A 22,717-nucleotide genomic window follows, 5' to 3' on the forward strand; every position below is an offset into this window, starting at 1 on the left:
ACTGAACAGACTGGGGGGAAACGCGACGGGGATGGAGCCCAATCAATACCAGAGAGAGACTGATTCCACCAGGGACGAAATGCAGCCACCTCTGGGGTAGAACGCTGGGGCTGTTTACACAGGGACCCCTCCCCCGGCGCTGAGACACGGCCCCTCTGGGGTGGGGTGCAGGGGCTGTTTATACAGGGACCCCTTGCCCGGTGCTGAGATGCAGCTGGCTCTGGGGTGGGGCAAAGGCTGCTTACCAGCCCACACAGTGATGCCATGTAACCATTTGGGACAGGAAGTGAAGGCAGAACCCGCGTGGAGCCGGTACCACTCCAAGGCCGCAGGCGGAGGATGATTCCCAGGGAGAAGAGAACGACGAGCGACAGGGAGATGACGGCTCGGTAAGAGAGGGGCCCCGAATCCCGACAGAGCTCACGTCCCCTACTTGGAAAACACTTCAATCTCTCTGGTCACTCGATTACAGACCTAAAAGTGGCAATTCTTCAACAAAAAACCTTCAGAAACAGACTCCAATGAGAGACTGCGGAACTGGAATGAATTTGCAAACTGGATACAATTAACTTAGGCTTAAGTAGAGACTGGGAGTAGATGGGTCATTACACAAAGTAAAACTATTTCCCCATGTTTATCTCCCCCCTCCACCACCGTTCCTCAGACATTCTTGTCAACTCCTGGAAATGGCCCACCTTGATTATCACGACAAAAGGTTTTTTTCTCTCCTGCTGGGAATAGCTCACCTTAAGTGATCAATCTCGTTACAGTGCGTATGATAACACCCATTGTTTCATGTTCTCTGTGTATATAAATCTCCCCCCTGTAGTTTCCACTGAATGCATCCGATGAAGTGAGCTGTAGCTCACGAAAGCTTATGCTCAAATAAATTTGTTAGTCTCTCAGGTGCCACAAGTCCTCCTGTTCTTTTTGTATGAGAAGGGAAACACGCACACGACCATATTGCTTTCATGGCTAATTGCCAAGATTCCTGTACTATAAACAACAGTGATATCTACATTAAATTGATGTTAATTGGGTTCCAAACGTTTGCCGGAGCTTGTATGGATCCAGTAGCTCTTTTCTTTAGCTCTTGGCAAGATCACAGGAGACATACGGGAATCCTGCTGCAACAGCAGATCCAATCCACTATTGGTCTAACCAAGTTTCACCTTGAGTTTATAAAGAGATTCAATCATGTTGTGGAACGTGACTTGGATAAACCATTTCTGTTCTACACTGGTACGGCTTCTAACCCAATACAAGCTGTAGTAAATCAGAACCAAGGATAGGTTAAGAGTAACAGGAAGGGTTTCTTCAGGTATGTTGGCAACAAGAAGAAAGCCAAGGAAAGTGTGGGCCCCTTACTGAATGAGGGAGGCAACCTGGTGACAGAGGATGTGGAAAAAGCTAATGTACTCAATGCTTTTTTTGCCTCTGTCTTCACGAACAAGGTCAGCTCCCAGACTGCTGCGCTGGGCATCACAGAATGGGGAGGAGGTGGCCAGCCCTCTGTGGAGAAAGAGGTGGTTAGGGACTATTTAGAAAAGCTGGACGTGCACAAGTCCATGGGGCCGGACGAGTTGCATCCGAGAGTGCTAAAGGAATTGGCGGCTGTGATTGCAGAGCCATTGGCCATTATCTTTGAAAACTCGTGGCGAACGGGGGAAGTCCCGGATGACTGGAAAAAGGCTAATGTAGTGCCAATCTTTAAAAAAGGGAAGAAGGAGGATCCTGGGAACTACAGGCCAGTCAGCCTCACCTCAGTCCCCGGAAAAATCCTGGAGCAGGTCCTCAAGGAATCAATCCTGAAGCACTTACACGAGAGGAAAGTGATCAGGAACAGTCAGCATGGATTCACCAAGGGAAGGTCATGCCTGACTAATCTAATTGCCTTTTATGATGAGATTACTGGTTCTGTGGATGAAGGGAAAGCAGTGGATGTATTGTTTCTTGACTTTAGCAAAGCTTTTGACACTGTCTCCCACAGTATTCTTGCCAGCAAGTTAAGGAAGTATGGGCTGGATGAATGCACTATAAGGTGGGTAGAAAGTTGGCTAGATTGTCGGGCTCAACGGGTAGTGATCAATGGCTCCATGTCTAGTTGGCAGCCGGTATTAAGTGGAGTGCCCCAGGGGTCGGTCCTGGGGCCGGTTTTGTTTCATATCTTCATAAATGATCTGGAGGATGGTGTGGATTGCACTCTCAGCAAATTTGCGTTTGATACTAAACTAGGAGGAGTGGTAGATACGCTGGAGGGCAGGGATAGGATACAGAGGGACCTAGACAAAGTGGAGGATTGGGCCAAAAGAAATCTGATGAGGTTCAATAAGGTTAAGTGCAGGGTCCTGCACTTAGGACAGAAGAATCCCATGCACAGCTACAGACTAGGGACCGAATGGCTCGGCAGCAGTTCTGCAGAAAAGGACCTAGGGGTGACAGTGGATGAGAAGCTGGATATGAGTCAGCAGTGTGCCCTTGTTGCCAAGAAGGCCAATGGCATTTTGGGATGTATAAGTAGGGGCACTGCCAGCAGATCGAGGGACGTGATCGTTCCCCTCTATTCGACATTGGTGAGGCCTCATCTGGAGTACTGTGTCCAGTTTTGGGCCCCACACTACAAGAAGGATGTGGATAAATTGGAGAGAGTCCAGGGAAGGGCAACAAAAATGATTAGGGGTCTGGAACACATGACTTATGAGGAGAGGCTGAGGGAACTGGGATTGTTTAGTCTGCAGAAGAGAAGAATGCGGGGGGATTTGATAGCTGCTTTCAACTACCTGAGAGATGGTTCCAGAGAGGATGGTTCAAGACTATTCTCAGTGGTAGAAGAGGACAGGACAAGGAGTAATGGTCTCAAGTTGCAGTGGGGGAGGTTTAGGTTGGATATTAGGAAAAACTTTTTCACTAGGAGGGTGGTGAAACACTGGAATGTGTTACCTAGGGAGGTGGTGGAATCCCCTTCCTTAGAAGTTTTTAAGGTCAGGCTTGACAAAGCCCTGGCTGGGATGATTTAATTGGGGATTGGTCCTGATTTGAGCAGGGGGTTGGACTAGATGACCTCCTGAGGTCCCTTCCGACCCTGATATTCTATGATTCTATAATTCTATGATATAGAATGCAATCCCATGCAATTCCTAGAAGCAGGGAATTATTTTTTCTGTTGCTGCTCTCCTTGCAATTACGTGGCCTGGCAGGTGGGAGTAGATCTACTGGGGACCCGGGGAGGGCACCAGCAGGTATGGAGGTTGTTGGATAGGTGGGGGTTTGAGGAAGGAATTAGGGGTGGGGGTGGATAAAGAGGAACAGGGAGCAGAAAAAAGGGTTCTTTTGACATTTCTCCCCCAAATTCTTTTTGTTTGTTTGTTTCAATGTAAATACCTTGCCAAAGTTGACATGGATTTGTAAAATGTTTCTGTCAACCCACATCTGCAATTTTCACCTTAAAAATGTTTGCCTGTGTTTGGAGGGGTGTGGAAGAAGTAAAAGTGCGAAGCAGACCAGGCCCTGGAATACAGCCCAACTTCAAAGAGCACAGTCAGCGGGTGCTGAGCAAAGATGGCTCCAAGCTCACATTTCAGCTAGCTTGCGCTGCCCTGTGCAGGCTCTTCCTACTGCATTATATTAGAGCCACGCACAAGCGTTGCTCCAACTCACACCAGCTATATGATGAATATACCTAATTTATCTAAATATTTTTAACCTGTTCTTTTCCTATTTTGTATTCCTTCCCCCTTGTTGTTAGTATTAATTGTGTTAAATATCTGGTCACCGTTAACCCTTTTAGTGAAGACTGAAGTAAAGTGGGCATTAAACACCTCGCCTTCTTGTTGTCATCAGTTATTAGCACTTCTTCCCCACTAAGCAGTGGACCTACACTTTCCTTCATCTTTCTCTTGCTCCCAAGGTAGTTATAGAGCCTTTTCCTATTGCCTTTTGTGTCCTTTGCTAGGTGTAACTCATTTTACGCCTTAGCCTTGCTGATTTTCTCCCTATATGCTTGTCTCATTCTTTTGTACTCCTCCTTATCAATTTGTACAAGTTTCCACTTTGTGTAGGGTTCCTTTTTGATTTTTAGGTCATTAAAGAGCTCCCAATGGAGCCATATTGGCCTCTCACGATTCTTGCCTTCATACACAGAAGTTTGCTGTTATAACTTTAATAGTCTCTCTTTGACAAACTGCCAGCTCTCTTGAATGCCTTTTTCCTTTAGATTTTCTTCCTGTGGGAGCTTACCTACCCATTCTGAGTTTTAGTTTGCTTCTTTGATGTTCATTGTCCATATTCTGCTGCTCTCATTCCTTCCTTTCCTTAGAATTATGAAATCATATCATTTCATGATCACTTTCACCCAATCGCCTTCAACCTTCAGATTCGCAACCAATTCCTCCCTGTTAGTCAGAATCAATTCTAAAATGGCTGCCTCTTGGTTACTTCCTCCACCTTCTGAAACCAGTTATCCCCGATCCATTCCAAGAATTCACAGGACATTTTGTGTTTTACCACATTACTTTTCAACAGATGTCTGGGGAGTTAAAGTTCTCCATTACTACCAGGTTGAGCGTTTTCGATATTTCTGTTGTTTGGTCTAGAAATGCCTCACCCACCTCGTCTTTCTGGGGTAGACTCCTACCATGCCATCACCCCTGAATTTTCCCCTTCTATCTTCACCCAGTCTTCTTCTGACCTCCTTCTATTCTCGGTGTATAGTGGCACACCTCCTCCTTTTCCCCTTGTCTGTCCTTCCTTGCCAAGCTATATCCCTCTAGACTAATATTCCAGTCATGAGCATTATCCCACCAGGTTTCAGTGATTCCAATTAAGTAATAATTTAGCTTATGTACTCCAATACTTCCAGTTCTTCTGTTCATTCCCCAAACTCCTTGCATTGGTGTACAGACATCTAAGATATCGAAGAGAGTCCCCCACTGATTTTCCTCTTGTTGCTCCAATGACTCTACTGTAATTTTCCATTACCCAACCCGCAACACAGCTAGCCTCCTCTGTTAAGGTCAGCTTTTTTATATACCTACCTGTAATGGCTTCCTCCAGCTCCCTGCACGCTGTGTAGAGACCTCTGGTCCCTCTCTGTTCCCCTCCCCACCTAAATATACTGATATTGAACAGAAACCCATTTCCCCCTTCCCCTCTGTTACCTGCCATCACCAGTGGGCTGACTTCCCCTCTCTTATCTTCAGCTTCTCCTCTGAAGGAGCCGTTGCTAACCTCCCAGAAACCTTTACTCTCCCACAGATGCCCAGGGCAGTACCATACCTATTATTGTGATGATCAGTGGAGGCTTCAGCAACAGAGGATGTGGTCTCAGGCCCAACACAGGATACTCTGAACCCTAATTCAGACAGGCGGGGGCAGAGCGCAAATGGCCACTAACCGTTTGCAAAGAACAACGACTTCAAACAGAATGATGGGGAAACTGAAAAGCTCCCTGCAGCTGAGGTGATAAAAGACAATTCCTTGCAGCAGGGTACTATTGTCTCAGCGGCTGTTGTAATTTGTTTGCATAGCAAGTGGTAGCAGACATTAAGGGGTGCTGAGAGAAGAAGCAGCAGTTGGAAAGTAGATTGGACACGAATAAATAGCTGGTGGTGGGGGGTGGTAAGTTAGGGCATAAGTATATTAGGAGAGAGGGGGGGACTCCCCAGCAGCAGAAAGGAGGTTGGTCTGGGCAGCTTTTACAGCTGGATTGCAGAAAGGCTCAATTCTTCTAGTTCTGGAGAGCAGGGATTCAGCAGTGCACCTGTCCAGCCCCTGGGATCTGTTCTTCTTTCCAGCCTGCCCTGATGTGGATGATTTTTGGCCTCCTCCAGGCTGATTCTGAGTTCTGTATTGCTTATTCCTTGCAGCCTGCAGCTCCCCTGTCTCCTCATGAGCTTCCAGGCTTGGAAATTAGAAATGGGGAGGCCTGTCAGGTCACATCATTTCAATGGATAATCATGGATGGAAGTACTATTATATCTTACCTACCTCTGGGGCCTTGAGCAGGATCTTTCCTCCAGGGCTTGCCTACTCCTGGTTTTGATCCCACAATAATAGCTTTCTTATAAATATCTCAGAGTGTATGTTGATTGACCATTTGAAACACATCCAGCATGGGGCTCCCAGTCTATGCCTTAGGGATCTAGATGCTCACAGACCCTTTAGAGCTAGGGGATCCGTCTTAGCCTCTTACATGGCCTCCTTGAGCATAGCATTTAAGCCCCTTGCAATCTTTAACATATTATCCTCACAACATCTCTGTGACATAGGGAAGAGCTATTGCTTCCATTTATTCACAAAAGATGAACAAAGGCAAAGAGAGAGTAAGGGCTGGATGCTCAGAAGGATTTCGGCATCACAACACCTAACTGGAAAAAATCACTGTGATTCTGCAGGTCTGAGTTTGGTGCCCAGATTCCCTAGACAATGAATGGGGCGAGATGGGCCCCTTAGACTAAGCCAGCCAATGGGCAATGCTGACCACAGGGGTGTGTGCTGAGCCCCACCCATGTCTCAGAGACAAATGCCTATCTCTGCTTGTGATCAGTCTCTCCTATTGAAGCTGTTGCTCTGCAGATAATCATTAGAGCCATCGGAATGAGAGGACTGGATGCTGGGTGTCCACATCTTAGGCGTGTGCTGTAACTACTGAGCTAAAAGTTGAGGGAAGTCCTCAGATGTCCTCCCCCGGTTGTTTTGTGCGGAGCCAGGCAGCCCCTGGGCATGTCTGTCAGATCTGGCCTACCCACGACTTAGGTGACCAAATGCCTATCTTCCCCCAGTTTGGGAATCACTCTGGGCCTGAGGCAGGAGGAAGGCCCCTGGGTGCCCCTAGGCGGCAGCAGTGTGCATGCCCAGAGGCAGAAAGTTTGGCACCTTGGGAAAATTTACTGCAAAATCTTAGGCCTGGTCTACACTACCCAGCTGTGTCACCAAAAACTGCCTTTTGGTGACAAAACAGCCAGAGCGTACACACTACAACGGGACGTCTGTCGCGAAAAATGCCCAGTTTTGGCGACAAAAAACTTCCACTCCTACGAGAGACTTTTGTCTTTTCCCCTCCCCTTTCAAAGCTCTGGGAAGTATCTGTGTGCTGCTCCCTTTGGGGAACAAACAAAGAGCAAATCGTTGGAATGCTCCTGTTCTGCCCTGTGCTAGGAACACAGCAGAAGACAGACTGCTGTCGCGGGGTGGCAGACTGCTGTCGCGGGGTGGGAGACTGCTGTCGTGGGTGGCAGACTGCTGTCGCGGGTGGGAGACTGCTGTCGCGGGGTGGGAGACTGCTGTCGCGGGGTGGCAGACTGCTGTCGCGGGGTGGCAGACTGCTGTCGCGGGGTGGGAGACTGCTGTCGCGGGTGGGAGACTGCTGTCGCGGGGTGGGAGACTGCTGTCGCGGGGTGGCAGACTGCTGTCGCGGGGTGGCAGACTGCTGTCGTGGGGTGGGAGACTGCTGTCGCGGGTGGGAGACTGCTGTCGCGGGGTGGCAGACTGCTGTCGCGGGTGGGAGACTGCTGTCGCGGGGTGGGAGACTGCTGTCGCGGGTGGGAGACTGCTGTCGCGGGGTGGGAGACTGCTGTCGCGGGGTGGGAGACTGCTGTCATGGGTGGGAGACTGCTGTCGCAGGGTGGCAGACTGCTGTCGTGGGTGGGAGACTGCTGTCGTGGGGTGGGAGACTGCTGTCGTGGGGTGGCAGACTGCTGTCGCGGGGTGGGAGACTGCTGTCGTGGGGTGGCAGACTGCTGTCGCGGGTGGGAGACTGCTGTCGCGGGTGGCAGACTGCTGTCGTGGGGTGGCAGACTGCTGTCGCGGGGTGGCAGACTGCTGTCGCGGGTGGGAGACTGCTGTCGTGGGTGGCAGACTGCTGTCGCGGGTGGAAGACTGCTGTCGTGGGGTGGCAGACTGCTGTCGCGGGTGGAAGACTGCTGTCGTGGGGTGGCAGACTGCTGTCGCGGGTGGGAGACTGCTGTCGCGGGTGGCAGACTGCTGTCGCGGGGTGGCAGACTGCTGTCGCGGGGTGGCAGACTGCTGTCGCGGGTGGCAGACTGCTGTCGTGGGGTGGCAGACTGCTGTCGTGGGTGGGAGACTGCTGTCGCGGGGTGGCAGACTGCTGTCGCGGGGTGGGAGACTGCTGTCGCGGGGTGGCAGACTGCTGTCGTGGGTGGGAGACTGCTGTCGCGGGGTGGCAGACTGCTGTCGCGGGGTGGGAGACTGCTGTCGTGGGGTGGGAGACTGCTGTCGCGGGTGGGAGACTGCTGTCGTGGGGTGGGAGACTGCTGTCGCGGGTGGGAGACTGCTGTTGCGGGGTGGCAGACTGCTGTCGCGGGTGGGAGACTGCTGTCGTGGGGTGGGAGACTGCTGTCGTCGGTGGCAGACTGCTGTCGCGGGGTCGGAGACTGCTGTCGTGGGGTGGGAGACTGCTGTCGTGGGTGGCAGACTGCTGTCGCGGGGTGGGAGACTGCTGTCGCGGGGTGGGAGACTGCTGTCGTGGGTGGCAGACTGCTGTCGTGGGGTGGGAGACTGCTGTCGCGGGTGGGAGACTGCTGTCGTGGGTGGCAGACTGCTGTCGTGGGGTGGGAGACTGCTGTCGCGGGTGGGAGACTGCTGTTGTGGGGTGGAAGACTGCTGTCGTGGGTGGCAGACTGCTGTCGTGGGGTGGGAGACTGCTGTTGTGGGGTGGAAGACTGCTGTCGTGGGTGGCAGACTGCTGTCGCGGGGTGGCAGACTGCTGTCGTGGGTGGCAGACTGCTGTCGTGGGGTGGAAGACTGCTGTCGTGGGGTGGCAGACTGCTGTCGTGGGTGGCAGACTGCTGTCGCGGGTGGCAGACTGCTGTTGCGGGTGGCAGACTGCTGTCGTGGGTGGCAGACTGCTGTCGCGGGGTGGCAGACTGCTGTCGTGGGTGGGAGACTGCTGTTGCGGGGTGGCAGACTGCTGTCGCGGGTGGCAGACTGCTGTCGTGGGGTGGCAGACTGCTGTCGCGGGGTGGCAGACTGCTGTCGTGGGGTGGCAGACTGCTGTCGTGGGTGGCAGACTGCTGTCGTGGGGTGGCAGACTGCTGTCGCGGGTGGCAGACTGCTGTCGCGGGTGGGAGACTGCTGTCGTGGGGTGGGAGACTGCTGTCGCGGGGTGGCAGACTGCTGTCGTGGGTGGGAGACTGCTGTCGCGGGTGGGAGACTGCTGTCGTGGGGTGGCAGACTGCTGTCACGGGGTGGCAGACTGCTGTCGTGGGTGGGAGACTGCTGTCGTGGGGTGGCAGACTGCTGTCGTGGGTGGGAGACTGCTGTCGCGGGGTGGGAGACTGCTGTCATGGGGTGGGAGACTGCTGTCGTGGGTGGCAGACTGCTGTCGTGGGGTGGCAGACTGCTGTCGTAGGTGGGAGACTGCTGTCGTGGGTGGGAGACTGCTTTCGTGGGGTCGCAGACTGCTGTCGCGGGGTGGCAGACTGCTGTCGTGGGTGGGAGACTGCTGTCGCGGGGTGGCAGACTGCTGTCGTGGGTGGGAGACTGCTGTCATGGGGTGGGAGACTGCTGTCGTGGGTGGCAGACTGCTGTCGTGGGGTGGCAGACTGCTGTCGTGGGTGGGAGACTGCTGTCGCGGGGTGGCAGACTGCTGTCGTGGGGTGGCAGACTGCTGTCGTGGGTGGCAGACTGCTGTCGTGGGTGGCAGACTGCTGTCCCGGGGTGGGAGACTGCTGTCCCGGGGCGGGAGACTGCTGTCGTGGGTGGGAGACTGCTGTCGCGGGGTGGGAGACTGCTGTCGTGGGGTGGCAGACTGCTGTTGTGGGGTGGGAGACTGCTGTCGTGGGGTGGCAGACTGCTGTCGTGGGTGGCAGACTGCTGTCGTGGGTGGGAGACTGCTGTCGTGGGGTGGCAGACTGCTGTTGTGGGGTGGGAGACTGCTGTCATGGGTGGGAGACTGCTGTCGTGGGGTGGCAGACTGCTGTCGCGGGGTGGGAGACTGCTGTCATGGGTGGCAGACTGCTGTCGCGGGTGGCAGACTGCTGTCGCGGGGTGGGAGACTGCTGTCGTGGGGTGGGAGACTGCTGTCATGGGTGGCAGACTGCTGTCGCGGGTGGCAGACTGCTGTCGCGGGGTGGGAGACTGCTGTCGCGGGTGGCAGACTGCTGTCGTGGGGTGGGAGACTGCTGTCGTGGGTGGCAGACTGCTGTCGCGGGGTGGCAGACTGCTGTCGCGGGGTGGGAGACTGCTGTCGCGGGTGGGAGACTGCTGTCGTGGGGTGGCAGACTGCTGTCGTGGGTGGCAGACTGCTGTCGTGGGGTGGCAGACTGCTGTCGCGGGGTGGGAGACTGCTGTCGCGGGTGGGAGACTGCTGTCGTGGGGTGGCAGACTGCTGTCGTGGGTGGCAGACTGCTGTCGTGGGGTGGCAGACTGCTGTCGCGGGTGGCAGACTGCTGTCGCGGGGTGGCAGACTGCTGTCGCGGGGTGGGAGACTGCTGTCGCGGGTGGGAGACTGCTGTCGTGGGGTGGCAGACTGCTGTCGCGGGGTGGGAGACTGCTGTCGTGGGTGGCAGACTGCTGTCGCGGGGTGGGAGACTGCTGTCGTGGGTGGCAGACTGCTGTCGCGGGGTGGGAGACCTCTGTCGTGGGTGGCAGACTGCTGTCGCGGGTGGCAGACTGCTGTCGCGGGTTGGCAGACTGCTGTCGTGGGTGGCAGACTGATGTCGCGGGTGGCAGACTGCTGTCGCGGGGTGGGAGACTGCTGTCGTGGGTGGCAGACTGCTGTCGTGGGGTGGCAGACTGCTGTCGTGGGTGGGAGACTGCTGTCGCGGGGTGGGAGACTGCTGTCGCGGGTGGGAGACTGCTGTTGCGGGGTGGCAGACTGCTGTCGTGGGGTGGCAGACTGCTGTCGTGGGTGGGAGACTGCTGTCGTGGGTGGGAGACTGCTGTCGCGGGGTGGGAGACTGCTGTCGCGGGTGGGAGACTGCTGTCGCGGGGTGGCAGACTGCTGTCGTGGGTGGGAGACTGCTGTCGTGGGGTGGCAGACTGCTGTCGTGGGTGGGAGACTGCTGTCGCGGGGTGGCAGACTGCTGTCGCGGGGTGGGAGACTGCTGTCGTGGGTGGGAGACTGCTGTTGCGGGTGGGAGACTGCTGTCGTGGGTGGGAGACTGCTGTCGCGGGTGGCAGACTGCTGTCGTGGGTGGGAGACTGCTGTCGCGGGGTGGCAGACTACTGTCGCGGGGTGGGAGACTGCTGTCGTGGGTGGGAGACTGCTGTCGCGGGGTGGCAGACTGCTGTCGTGGGTGGCAGACTGCTGTCGTGGGGTGGCAGACTGCTGTCGTGGGGTGGGAGACTGCTGTCGCGGGGTGGCAGACTGCTGTCGTGGGGTGGCAGACTGCTGTCGTGGGGTGGCAGACTGCTGTCGTGGGTGGGAGACTGCTGTCGCGGGGTGGCAGACTGCTGTCGCGGGGTGGCAGACTGCTGTCGTGGGTGGGAGACTGCTGTCGCGGGTGGGAGACTGCTGTCGTTGGGTGGCAGACTGCTGTCGCGGGGTGGGAGACTGCTGTCGCGGGGTGGGAGACTGCTGTCGTGGGTGGGAGACTGCTGTCGTGGGGTGGCAGACTGCTGTCGTGGGTGGCAGACTGCTGTCGCGGGGTGGGAGACTGCTGTCGCGGGGTGGCAGACTGCTGTCGCGGGGTGGCAGACTGCTGTCGCGGGTGGGAGACTGCTGTCGCGGGTGGCAGACTGCTGTCGTGGGGTGGCAGACTGCTGTCGCGGGGTGGCAAACTGCTGTCGTGGGCTGGGAGACTGCTGTCGTGGGTGGGAGACTGCTGTCGCGGGTGGCAGACTGCTGTCGCGGGTGGCAGACTGCTGTCGTGGGTGGGAGACTGCTGTCGTGGGTGGGAGACTGCTGTCGCGGGTGGGAGACTGCTGTCGTGGGTGGGAGACTGCTGTCGTGGGGTGGCAGACTGCTGTCGCGGGTGGCAGACTGCTGTCGCGGGGTGGCAGACTGCTGTCGTGGGGTGGCAGACTGCTGTCGCGGGTGGCAGACTGCTGTCGCGGGGTGGCAGACTGCTGTCGTGGGTGGGAGACTGCTGTCGCGGGGTGGCAGACTGCTGTCGTGGGGTGGCAGACTGCTGTCGCGGGTGGCAGACTGCTGTCGTGGGGTGGCAGACTGCTGTCGTGGGGTGGCAGACTGCTGTCGTGGGTGGCAGACTGCTGTCGTGGGGTGGCAGACTGCTGTCGTGGGTGGCAGACTGCTGTCGCGGGGTGGCAGACTGCTGTCGTGGGGTGGCAGACTGCTGTCGCGGGTGGGAGACTGCTGTCGTGGGGTGGCAGACTGCTGTCGCGGGTGGCAGACTGCTGTCGCGGGTGGCAGACTGCTGTCGCGGGGTGGCAGACTGCTGTCGTGGGGTGGCAGACTGCTGTCGCGGGTGGGAGACTGCTGTCGCGGGGTGGCAGACTGCTGTCGTGGGGTGGCAGACTGCTGTCGCGGGTGGGAGACTGCTGTCGTGGGGTGGCAGACTGCTGTCGCGGGGTGGCAGACTGCTGTCGTGGGTGGCAGACTGCTGTCGTGGGGTGGGAGACTGCTGTCGCGGGTGGCAGACTGCTGTCGCGGGTGGCAGACTGCTGTCGCGGGGTGGCAGACTGCTGTCGCGGGTGGCAGACTGCTGTCATGGGTGGGAGACTGCTGTCATGGGGTGGGAGACTGCTGTCGTTGGGTGGCAGACTGCTGTCATGGGGTGGCAGACTGCTGTCATGGGTGGGAGACTGCTGTCGCGGGGTGGGAGACTGCTGTCGCGGGGTGGCAGACTGCTGTCGCGGGGTGGGAGACTGCTGTCGCGGGGTGGCAGACTGCTGTCGTGGGGTGGCAGACTGCTGTCGCGGGGTGGGAGACTGCTGTCGTGGGGTGGCAGACTGCTGTCACGGGGTGGCAGACTGCTGTCGTGGGGTGGGAGACTGCTGTCGTGGGGTGGGAGACTGCTGTCGCGGGTGGCAGACTGCTGTCGCGGGGTGGGAGACTGCTGTCGCGGGTGGCAGACTGCTGTCGCGGGGTGGCAGACTGCTGTCGCGGGGTGGGAGACTGCTGTCGTGGGGTGGGAGACTGCTGTCGTGGGTGGGAGACTGCTGTCGTGGGGTGGGAGACTGCTGTCGCGGGTGGGAGACTGCTGTCGTGGGTGGGAGACTGCTGTCGTGGGGTGGGAGACTGCTGTCACGGGGTGGCAGACTGCTGTCGCGGGGTGGCAGACTGCTGTCGTGGGGTGGCAGACTGCTGTCGTGGGGTGGGAGACTGCTGTCACGGGGTGGCAGACTGCTGCCGTGGGGTGGCAGACTGCTGTCGTGGGGTGGGAGACTGCTGTCACGGGGTGGCAGACTGCTGTCGTGGGGTGGCAGACTGCTGTCGTGGGGTGGGAGACTGCTGTCACGGGGTGGCAGACTGCTGTCGCGGGGTGGGAGACTGCTGTCGTGGGGTGGCAGACTGCTGTCGTGGGTGGGAGACTGCTGTCGTGGGGTGGCAGACTGCTGTCGTGGGTGGGAGACTGCTGTCGTGGGGTGGCAGACTGCTGTCGTGGGTGGCAGACTGCTGTCGCGGGTGGCAGACTGCTGTCGCGGGGTGGCAGACTGCTGTCGCGGGTGGCAGACTGCTGTCGTGGGGTGGCAGACTGCTGTCGCGGGGTGGGAGACTGCTGTCGTGGGTGGCAGACTGCTGTCGCGGGTGGCAGACTGCTGTCGTGGGTGGCAGACTGCTGTCGCGGGGTGGCAGACTGCTGTCGTGGGGTGGCAGACTGCTGTCGTGGGTGGGAGACTGCTGTCGTGGGGTGGCAGACTGCTGTCGCGGGGTGGCAGACTGCTGTCGCGGGTGGCAGACTGCTGTCATGGGTGGGAGACTGCTGTCGTGGGGTGGCAGACTGCTGTCGTGGGTGGCAGACTGCTGTCGCGGGTGGGAGACTGCTGTCGCGGGTGGGAGACTGCTGTCGCGGGGTGGGAGACTGCTGTCGCGGGTGGCAGACTGCTGTCGCGGGTGGCAGACTGCTGTCACGGGTGGCAGACTGCTGTCGCGGGGTGGGAGACTGCTGTCGCGGGTGGCAGACTGCTGTCACGGGGTGGCAGACTGCTGTCGCGGGGTGGGAGACTGCTGTCGCGGGGTGGCAGACTGCTGTCGCGGGGTGGGAGACTGCTGTCGCGGGGTGGCAGACTGCTGTCGCGGGTGGCAGACTGCTGTCGCGGGGTGGGAGACTGCTGTCGCGGGTGGCAGACTGCTGTCACGGGGTGGCAGACTGCTGTCGCGGGGTGGGAGACTGCTGTCACGGGGTGGCAGACTGCTGTCGCGGGGTGGGAGACTGCTGTCGCGGGGTGGCAGACTGCTGTCGCGGGTGGCAGACTGCTGTCACGGGTGGCAGACTGCTGTCGCGGGGTGGGAGACTGCTGTCGCGGGTGGCAGACTGCTGTCACGGGGTGGCAGACTGCTGTCGCGGGGTGGGAGACTGCTGTCGTGGGTGGCAGACTGCTGTCGCGGGGTGGGAGACTGCTGTCGTGGGGTGGGAGACTGCTGTCGTGGGTGGGAGACTGCTGTCGTGGGGTGGGAGACTGCTGTCGTGGGTGGGAGACTGCTGTCGCGGGGTGGCAGACTGCTGTCGTGGGGTGGGAGACTGCTGTCGTGGGTGGGAGACTGCTGTCGCGGGGTGGCAGACTGCTGTCGTGGGGTGGCAGACTGCTGTCGTGGGGTGGGAGACTGCTGTCGCGGGTGGGAGACTGCTGTCGCGGGTGGCAGACTGCTTTGACATGCCTCAGCACGGCGAGCTCCCCGAGCTACTCATGATGCTGCTCTCAGCTGTTGAGGGCGGGGGCTGTAGGAGAATTCGGAGAGAATCCCAAGATGCGCATCGATCAGCTCTTCCTTCTCGCAACGCTGCACTGTGGGGAACATACCCACGGTGCATTGCTCACCCTGCCAGTGGACATGATCTCTCAACAGAGGGAGCACGTGTCAACACCCTCTGGCCATTGTTGTTTTGTCCACTTTTGGATGTCGACGTAACAGAACTCGGTCGTGTCGACAAGCCTCCAGTCTCTGAGTGAGTTTAGGCACCTACCTCCAGGGTTTGTGCATTGCAGGGGTGCCAAACCTGGCCCTTAGGTGCCGTATTCCTTTTGAGCATTCAGCCCTAAGTGGCTTGTGCAAAGTCACACAGGAGGTCTGGGGCAGAACACGGCATTGAACCCAGGGTCCAGGCTTGCATCCGAGCCACAGACCACCTTTTCTATCTGTTGGCCCACTCTCTGCCCTCAATGCCCCTCCCTTTTGAATTCCACCTAGTTTTAACCCCTTGGCTGCCATCTCTCTCCTTGGCGTTCACATGCTGAAGTGACTTAAGGATGGTGAACTTTGCCTGGAAGTCATTCAGCACCTAGATGCTGGGCATGTCAATACCTCAGTTGTCCCCATGGAACACATGGCTGCCCATCACCAGCACAATTGTGTAAAGAGCATTGAGATCTAGAGATGAAAACCACTGTAGAAGAGCTAGATATTGTTCTCCACTCCACAGAGGCTGGCATGGTTAGTATCTCTGGGTGTCTGCACTGAAGAGGCCTGGGCCTGCATATTCGAGTCCTCCCCATCTCCCTCTTAAATGATCTCCTTTCTCCAGGGGAAACGAGAGAGGAAAGTATTGGGTGTAATGTATTTCAAAAGCAGTCCTACACATTTTCTCTAGGTAGCAATGTTACACAGTATTTACTGCCCCATTGAAAAGAAACCACTCTGATTGCTTTCTGCAGTAACATATAATCACCGGAGCTGTTACTCGTGGTTTAGCTGTGGCTGCATTCCACCCTGCTCCAGCATTAAACTCAATGGGGGACACAGTCTGGTGCTTTCGGCTGGAACGACTCACACTTTTCTTGATGTCACTAACTAATGCTCCTCTTTGTGGTACGTTGATCCCTGATTCTTGAGAAGGAGAAGGTAGGAAACTAGTTCAGTGATAAACGTCACAAAAAACTGTACTACTGAGCACTATCCCATTCCCTTGTAGAGAGGAAACATTACCTAGTGGTAGTGGTTAGAGCAGGGGGGCCCTGGGAGTTCTATTCCCTTGGTTCTATTCCCTGTTTTGGGAGGGCAGTATGGTCCAGTGGTAAGCAGGGCCTGGGAGTCAGGTCACCTGGCTTTTATTCCCCGCTCTGCAAAGGTTGAGAATATAATCAGAGGTTAGAATATGGGGGGAAATTTGGTTCTAGTGTAGTTGGGGAGGTAGTGCTTAGAGAAAGGCACGAATGACGATGAGATGGGCTTCTAATCCCTTTGGAAGAGGACTTTGGGCCCCATTGTTGCCAATGGTTTCATATTAGAGAGCGGTACGGTGTTGCCTGGAATGATGGGAGGGGAGTCCCAAATGGGAGAAGGGCACGGAAGTTTTACTCTTTAACCTGCCCATTCCAAAACCCTCCCCATATAGTAACTAACCTGTAAAGCTGGTTTCAGGAAGATGGAGACCAGAATTATTATTAATTGGTTTTATAAAGCTCTAGGTTCTATAATCACAGAATCATAGGACTCGAAGGGACCTCGAGAGGTCATCTAGTCCAGTCCCCTGCACTCATACATTAAATCCAAGAAATCCACGTTAGGTACTGCAGCTAACATTGGTGGGTGATAAAACACTAGCAGAGTGGTAATGAATGATGAGGAGAGGGCAGTGACCCAGAGCAATCGGATCCCTTGAGAAGCTGGACCCATTCAAAGAAAACCAGTTTGAAAAGAACCAAAGGAAGGGTCCTATCGCTAGCAACAAAGCATGCAGGCCACACCTACAGAATGGGGAAGTGTATCCAGGAAAGCACTGACTGTGAAGAGGATTTCGGGGCCATGCTGGGCAAGCCATTCAACAAGAGCCCCCAGGGTGATGCTGTGGTGAACGGGGCTAAAGCCATCATCAGATGTACGAAAAGAGCAGGGAGGCGCATAGGGAGGTGACACACCATGGGGAAGACTGATCACGGAATACTGCATCCAGTTTTGGCGTCCACCTTTGAAAAAAGATTTGGAAATATTGGAGATGGGGCAGCAAAAAGCAATGAAACGTTTTGAGGGCTGGAGAAAAATGCCTGCGAGTGAGCTATTGAAAGAGCTCAGCCTGTTTCGATGATAAAAAAGATCGGGAGGTGACGTCATTGAAGTGCTGAAGTGACTTCATGGAGAGAAACTATCGGGTCTTAAAGGGCTCATTAATCTAGCAGAGAAAAGCATAACAAGACCCAGTGGCTGGAAACTCAAAAGAGACCGATTCATATGAGAAAGAGGGCACACATATTCAACCGTGAGGATGAATCACCAAAGGAACAAACTAGAAAGGGAAGTGGTGGGAATTCCCCACCTCTTGATGTCTTCTAATGAAGACTAGATGCCTTCCTGGAACGTGTGTAGTCAAAAACTAGCTCCTATGCTCTACCGAAAGCATATGATATGCAGGGGGTCAGAAGACACACTCTAATTGTCTCTTCAGTCCATAAAGTCTGCTAATTTATGAAAAACTGAGCGTTGCATGGGGAGAAGCCTCTGATGTTTTACTGTGTTCGGCTTGAGCCTATAATGAACGCTCATTGCGTGGGGTGATCCAGGGGAAGCAGCTCAAACATCCAATGTGGCTGGACAGGGGCAGGACATCAGCACTGCAGGGGAGGGGTGGGTGTGGCAGTGACATCACAAGGGCCTTTGGCAGCACCTCAGCCTATTGGACAAAGGTGGGGGGGAGGCGATGACCTCACAGAGAGATCTTGACATCAGCCAGGCAGGACAGGGGTGCAGGACAGGGGCCACCTCGGAGATCCCTGTGGCTTTGCTTCAGTACGTCTCCTTCTCGAGGTCTCTCCTGGAGGACTGAGAGAGCATTCACTTGCACGTTCGTGAGCGCAAGGAGGACCCTCTTCGGAGTTTTCTCCTTTTCTTTTCGTGGTTTTGCTCCAAAACAGACGTCCCTGTAGAGAAGGTAAGAGCCTCGGAGAGGTTTGGAACCGGTTCAGTCTGATCCATCAGGTGCCGGCTGATTTTTAGGAAAGGAAAACACTAGATTGTGGGGGCAGCATTTTATTTCCGACCTAGGACTTTGTCCCTTAGAATGACTGGGGACATTGGGATTTCTCCTTTTTGTTTTCCCTTTTCCTGTCTCTCCCTCCTTTCTCGTCTTCTCTTGCATCTTTGTCCTTTTCCCCTGCTTTCCTTTCACCACCAGGACCTGTCTGTGCGTCTGGAGTTGGGGACGGAGCGGGAGCGGGGGGGGTTTGCTCTCCAACTCTCATTGCGGGAGGCCCTCCCAAAGACATGTGGCTGGAATAGTGCTCTAAGAGTGACTCCCTCCGGTGGTGACCCGGGACATCTGGTGAGAACTCTCAGCTTTCTGCTTCTCAAAGTCTCAATGCTGATTGGGGGAGCTTGGGGCTACTGTGAGGGAGGAGGCTCAGGTCCTTGTTACCCTCTTTTAAGACCAAGGAAATAGGCCGTAACCAAACATGTATTTGATTGCTCTTGCCGCTTTTCTCCATTCATTGTCTTTGAGTAATTCATGATTCTCTCTCTAATGGGCTAGTTCTTCTAAAATACTTACTAAATAATTAGGTTTTAATAAAGCCAAATGCAACCCCATACGTCCAGTAACAAAGGAGTCAGGGGGCACCCTACAGAATGGGGGACAATCCGCTGGAAAGCAGTGACCCTGAAAAGGATTTCGGGGCCATAGTGGACGAGCTGCTCAGCATGGTCTGTCAATGTGAAACTGGGGTAAAAAAGGTTAAAGCCATTCTTGCATGGATAGAGTAGTGAGGATGGAAAGGGAAGTGAAACAGTATTGGTGAGACTGATGTTGGAATGTTGAATCCAGTTCTTGTGTCCACATTTTGAATATTATGTTAAAACAATTGGAGAGGGTACAGAAATATTCGAAATTGAGTGATGGAGATGATGCCATCTAATGAGACATTGAAAAAGCTCAATCTGTTTAGTAGATACAAAAGACAAATGAGAGGTGAGTTGCTTGACTTCATGGAGAGAAAATGTTGAGTATAAAAGGGCTCTTTTATGTCGCAGAGAAAGACATGACAAGACCCCATGGATGGAAGCAGAAATCAGAAAAAGTATAATGACAATAAGACCCAGATTTGTAAGAGGGTGGTTCGTCCTTAGCACAAACTACCAAGAGAAATGATGACTTCTCCATCTCTTGATCTCTTCGAATAAAGACTAGGTGCCTTTCTGGAAAATGTTTGAGTAAAAGAAAAGCCCAGCTCTTCTGACATACAGGAGGCCTTAGGATACGCAGGGGATCAGATTAAATGCTCTAACGGTTCCTTCTGGCCATAAAGTCGACTAACTTGTGAAAACCTAATTGTGGCCTGGGGAAGAGCCTCTGTGTTCTACTGTGTGCTCGGTGTCATCCCCACAATGAACGCTCATTGCGTGGGGCGATCCAGGGGAAGCAGCTCAAACATCCAGTGTGGCTGGACAGGGGCAGGACATCAGCACTGCAAGGGAGGGGTGGGTGTGACAGTGACATCACAAGGGCCTTTGGCAGCACCTCAGCCTATTGGACAAAAGTGGGGGGGAGGCGATGACCTCACAGAGAGATCTTGACATCAGCCAGGCAGGACAGGGGTGCAGGACAGGGGCCACCTTGGAGATCCCTGTGGCTTTGCTTCAGCACATCTCCTTCTCGAGGTCTCTCCTGGAGGACTGAGAGAGCATTCACTTGCACGTTCGTGAGCGCAAGGAGGACCCTCTTCGGAGTTTTCTCCTTTTCTTTTCGTGGTTTTGCTCCAAAACAGACGTCCGTGTAGAGAAGGTAAGAGCCTCGGAGAGGTTTGGAACCTGTTCAGTCTGATCCATCAGGTGCCGGCTGATTTTTAGGAAAGGAAAACATTAGATTGTGGGGGCAGCATTTTATTTCCGACCTAGGACTTTGTCCCTTAGAATGACTGGGGACATTGGGGTTTCTCCTTTTTGTTTTCCCTTTTCTTCTCTCCCTCCTACCTTTCTCTTCTTGCTTCCTTTGTCCTTTTCCTCTGATTTCCTCCCACCACCAGGAGCTCTGTGGGTGGAGCAGGGGCCAGGGGTGGGGGTGGGGATTGTGGGAGGCCCTCACAGACAGGTGAGACTGGAATAGTGCTCTGAGAGCGATCCCCTCGGTGCTGACCTGGGCCATTCTTTGGGCTATTTGTGAGACCCCTTAGCCTCCCACCCCTCAACGTCTCAACCTTGATTGGCTGAGGAGGGGGCTATTGACAGGGAGGAAACTCTGGTCTTTCTTGTTCTCTTTTATGACCAAGCAAATAAGTCACAACCAGTTAGATGTTTGACCAATGTGGATGCTGCTCTCCATTCATTGTCTCGGAGCAGTTCATGATCCTCTCAAACATTCCAATTCTTCTGAAATACTTGCTGAATAATTACTATGAACAATTGGTGGTCTGTAGCTCATTTGAGAGCAACTCTGCTACTGACTGGCTGCATCAGCTAAGACAAGTCCCTGCTCCTTTTTCAGCCTTCGTTTCTCCTTCTCTCAAGGACGAATAACAATCCTCTCCCACCTACCTCGCCATGGATGGATCCTGGGGATCCACTGAAGAGTGTCACTCGGAGCAGTGCAGACTAGGGGTGTCCTATCACACTGAGCCATAGCAGATTATGACCTAAGATTCGATTTGATTTGCATTTTATTCTTTTGAAATTGTGAAGAGCAGCAACTACTTAGCTCACACGGAAGCATCTCGTCTAATTTTCCAGAGCGTCGTGTCTCCCCTTTGTGTACGAGGAGACAGTTTAATGCGCTGTGACAAACAGGAGATGCTCTTCTTTTGCAAACAAATATTTTTGCAAAGAATTTTCATCTTACTTGTTATGATTTCAAGAAACAAAGTGGTTTCGCCTGAATGGGTTTTCTGCCAGAAAACGGTTTCCATGAAAATGTTCACACCTGATTTCCTGGGCTCTGGAAGTGCTGGGATGTCAGGATCCTGGAGGCGCTGTCACCTCCGCACGAGGGCGTGTTCTGCACCCCCCTGCTGCTGGCTGAGTTTCTCCGTCCTTTGGCAATAAGACAGACTCTTGTTTTCACAGCCAGTCCATCGCCCTCGTGTCATCACCCTGCCTGCTGGCTGGGCAGGGTAACTCCTGAGGTCACCACCCTCCCCAGCCTGCCTTGGGCTTGGGGAGTGAGGAGGAGGGTGAGGGACGTCTGCTGACCCTGAATATCCGCCATCCATCATACCATCACTGAGAGCAAGTGAGTGGCATTCGGGTTCCTCAGTGGCTTCCCCTGTCTGTCTGGGGAGAGGCAGAAACAGGGGGAGAGGATATCTCCAAAGGGGGATTTCATTTGCAAACAGCCCCCAAGAGCCCCTCACTCTTAGACCGGGCAGGGGCTTCTCCAGAGCCATCTCCAGTGTGTTTGGAAAGGTTCCAGCAATGGGGCTCCCAGCTCTTCCCTTGTGGGACACTGTTCCCCAGGCTGAGAGTCTCTGAGCTGGGCCAGAGCCTGTGAGCTGCTGAGCAAGGAAACCAATGGGGAACGAGGAGGGCCCTGGTCTTCCTGTGCCTAGGGTCTTTGTGACTTTGACGTGGGGAATGGTTTCCCAGGAGAAGTCCGGACTTCTGGGTTCTGTTCCTTCTGAAGCCTGGGTGGGAGAGTAGCCTGGGACGACAGGAGGGGGCTGCTTGTCCAGAGGAACCGATGGTCTTTGGGACTGACCCCATTGCTGGAAAAGGATGAGACTCCTGGATATTGCAGCAGCAGGGATTACGAGGGGGAACGTTGGGAGCAGATCACGCAATGAACTCCTGCCCGTGTGTGTAGATGGCACTCCCTGCACTCCTGTGGGGGCAGAGGGGGCGGCTGTGGTTGGAGCAGGGAGGAGGAGGGACGGAAAAGGGCCAGGAGTGAAAAGCTGCCTTGAGCCCAGACTCACCCCTGCTCCCCGCTCGGTTCCAGGATGGCCAGGCTGCTGCGGATGTTGCGGAGGAAGGCTCTGCAGGTGGCCCCAGAGCCTGAGGGAAGCAGCTCCTGTCTTCCCAAGGGGCAGAGCAAGCCCTGCGTCCCCGCTGGCGGGGAAGCAGCTCCCGTCCAGGCCAGACGGCGGAAGTGCCTGGCCTGCTGGAGAAGGAACCCGGCTCCCGGCGCAGGCGCCGAGCTGGGAGCGGCCCCGACCAGGCCCCGGTGGAGCTGGCCCAGGCTGCGGTTTGGCAGACAGGACCCAGCCCAGGAGGGGCGCCGGGCAGGGTGGCTCTGGGGCTGGTTGTGTGGGCAGCAGCGGCCCCAGGAGCCCAGCCCTCGTTCCCATCAGGAGGCCTCGCCCTGCCCGGTCTCTGAGGCCCTTCCAGCCCCCGCCGGCCAGGAGGGGGAAGGCCCCTGTCCCAGCACCGGCAGCTCAGCCTGGGACAGCGGCAGCACCTGGGCCTCTGGCAGCAGCCAGGCCGACGGGCGCCACTGCTTTGCTCCAGGTGAGGAGCCAGGCTGGGCCCCGGGAGGGCTGAGGACGGGATGTGAACCCCCTGGGCCCAGACGCTCTCCCAGGGATACGGGGGGGGGGGTCCCCAGCCCAGGTGTCTGGCCTGAGCCCCGCGAACCCCACGGACAGCAGCAGCCGTCACACAGCTGCCCCTTCCGCACGGGGACCTGGGGGTGGGGGCGTGAAGAGCTGCTGCCCCCTTGGTCCTGGCTGCTCCGGGCGGGGGGAACAGGCACCTCCCCTGGGGGCCTGGGCAGGGGAGGGG

General features: G+C 55.8%; 1 pseudogene; it reads right to left on the minus strand.

The window, feature by feature from the left end:
- The window catches only part of LOC141998093 (uncharacterized), a 45,950-nt pseudogene that overhangs the window by 97 nt on the left and 23,136 nt on the right, over positions 1-22,717 (minus strand).

This window comes from Natator depressus, chromosome 14 (assembly GCF_965152275.1).
Source record: "Natator depressus isolate rNatDep1 chromosome 14, rNatDep2.hap1, whole genome shotgun sequence".
Classification (NCBI taxonomy): Eukaryota; Metazoa; Chordata; order Testudines; family Cheloniidae; genus Natator; species Natator depressus.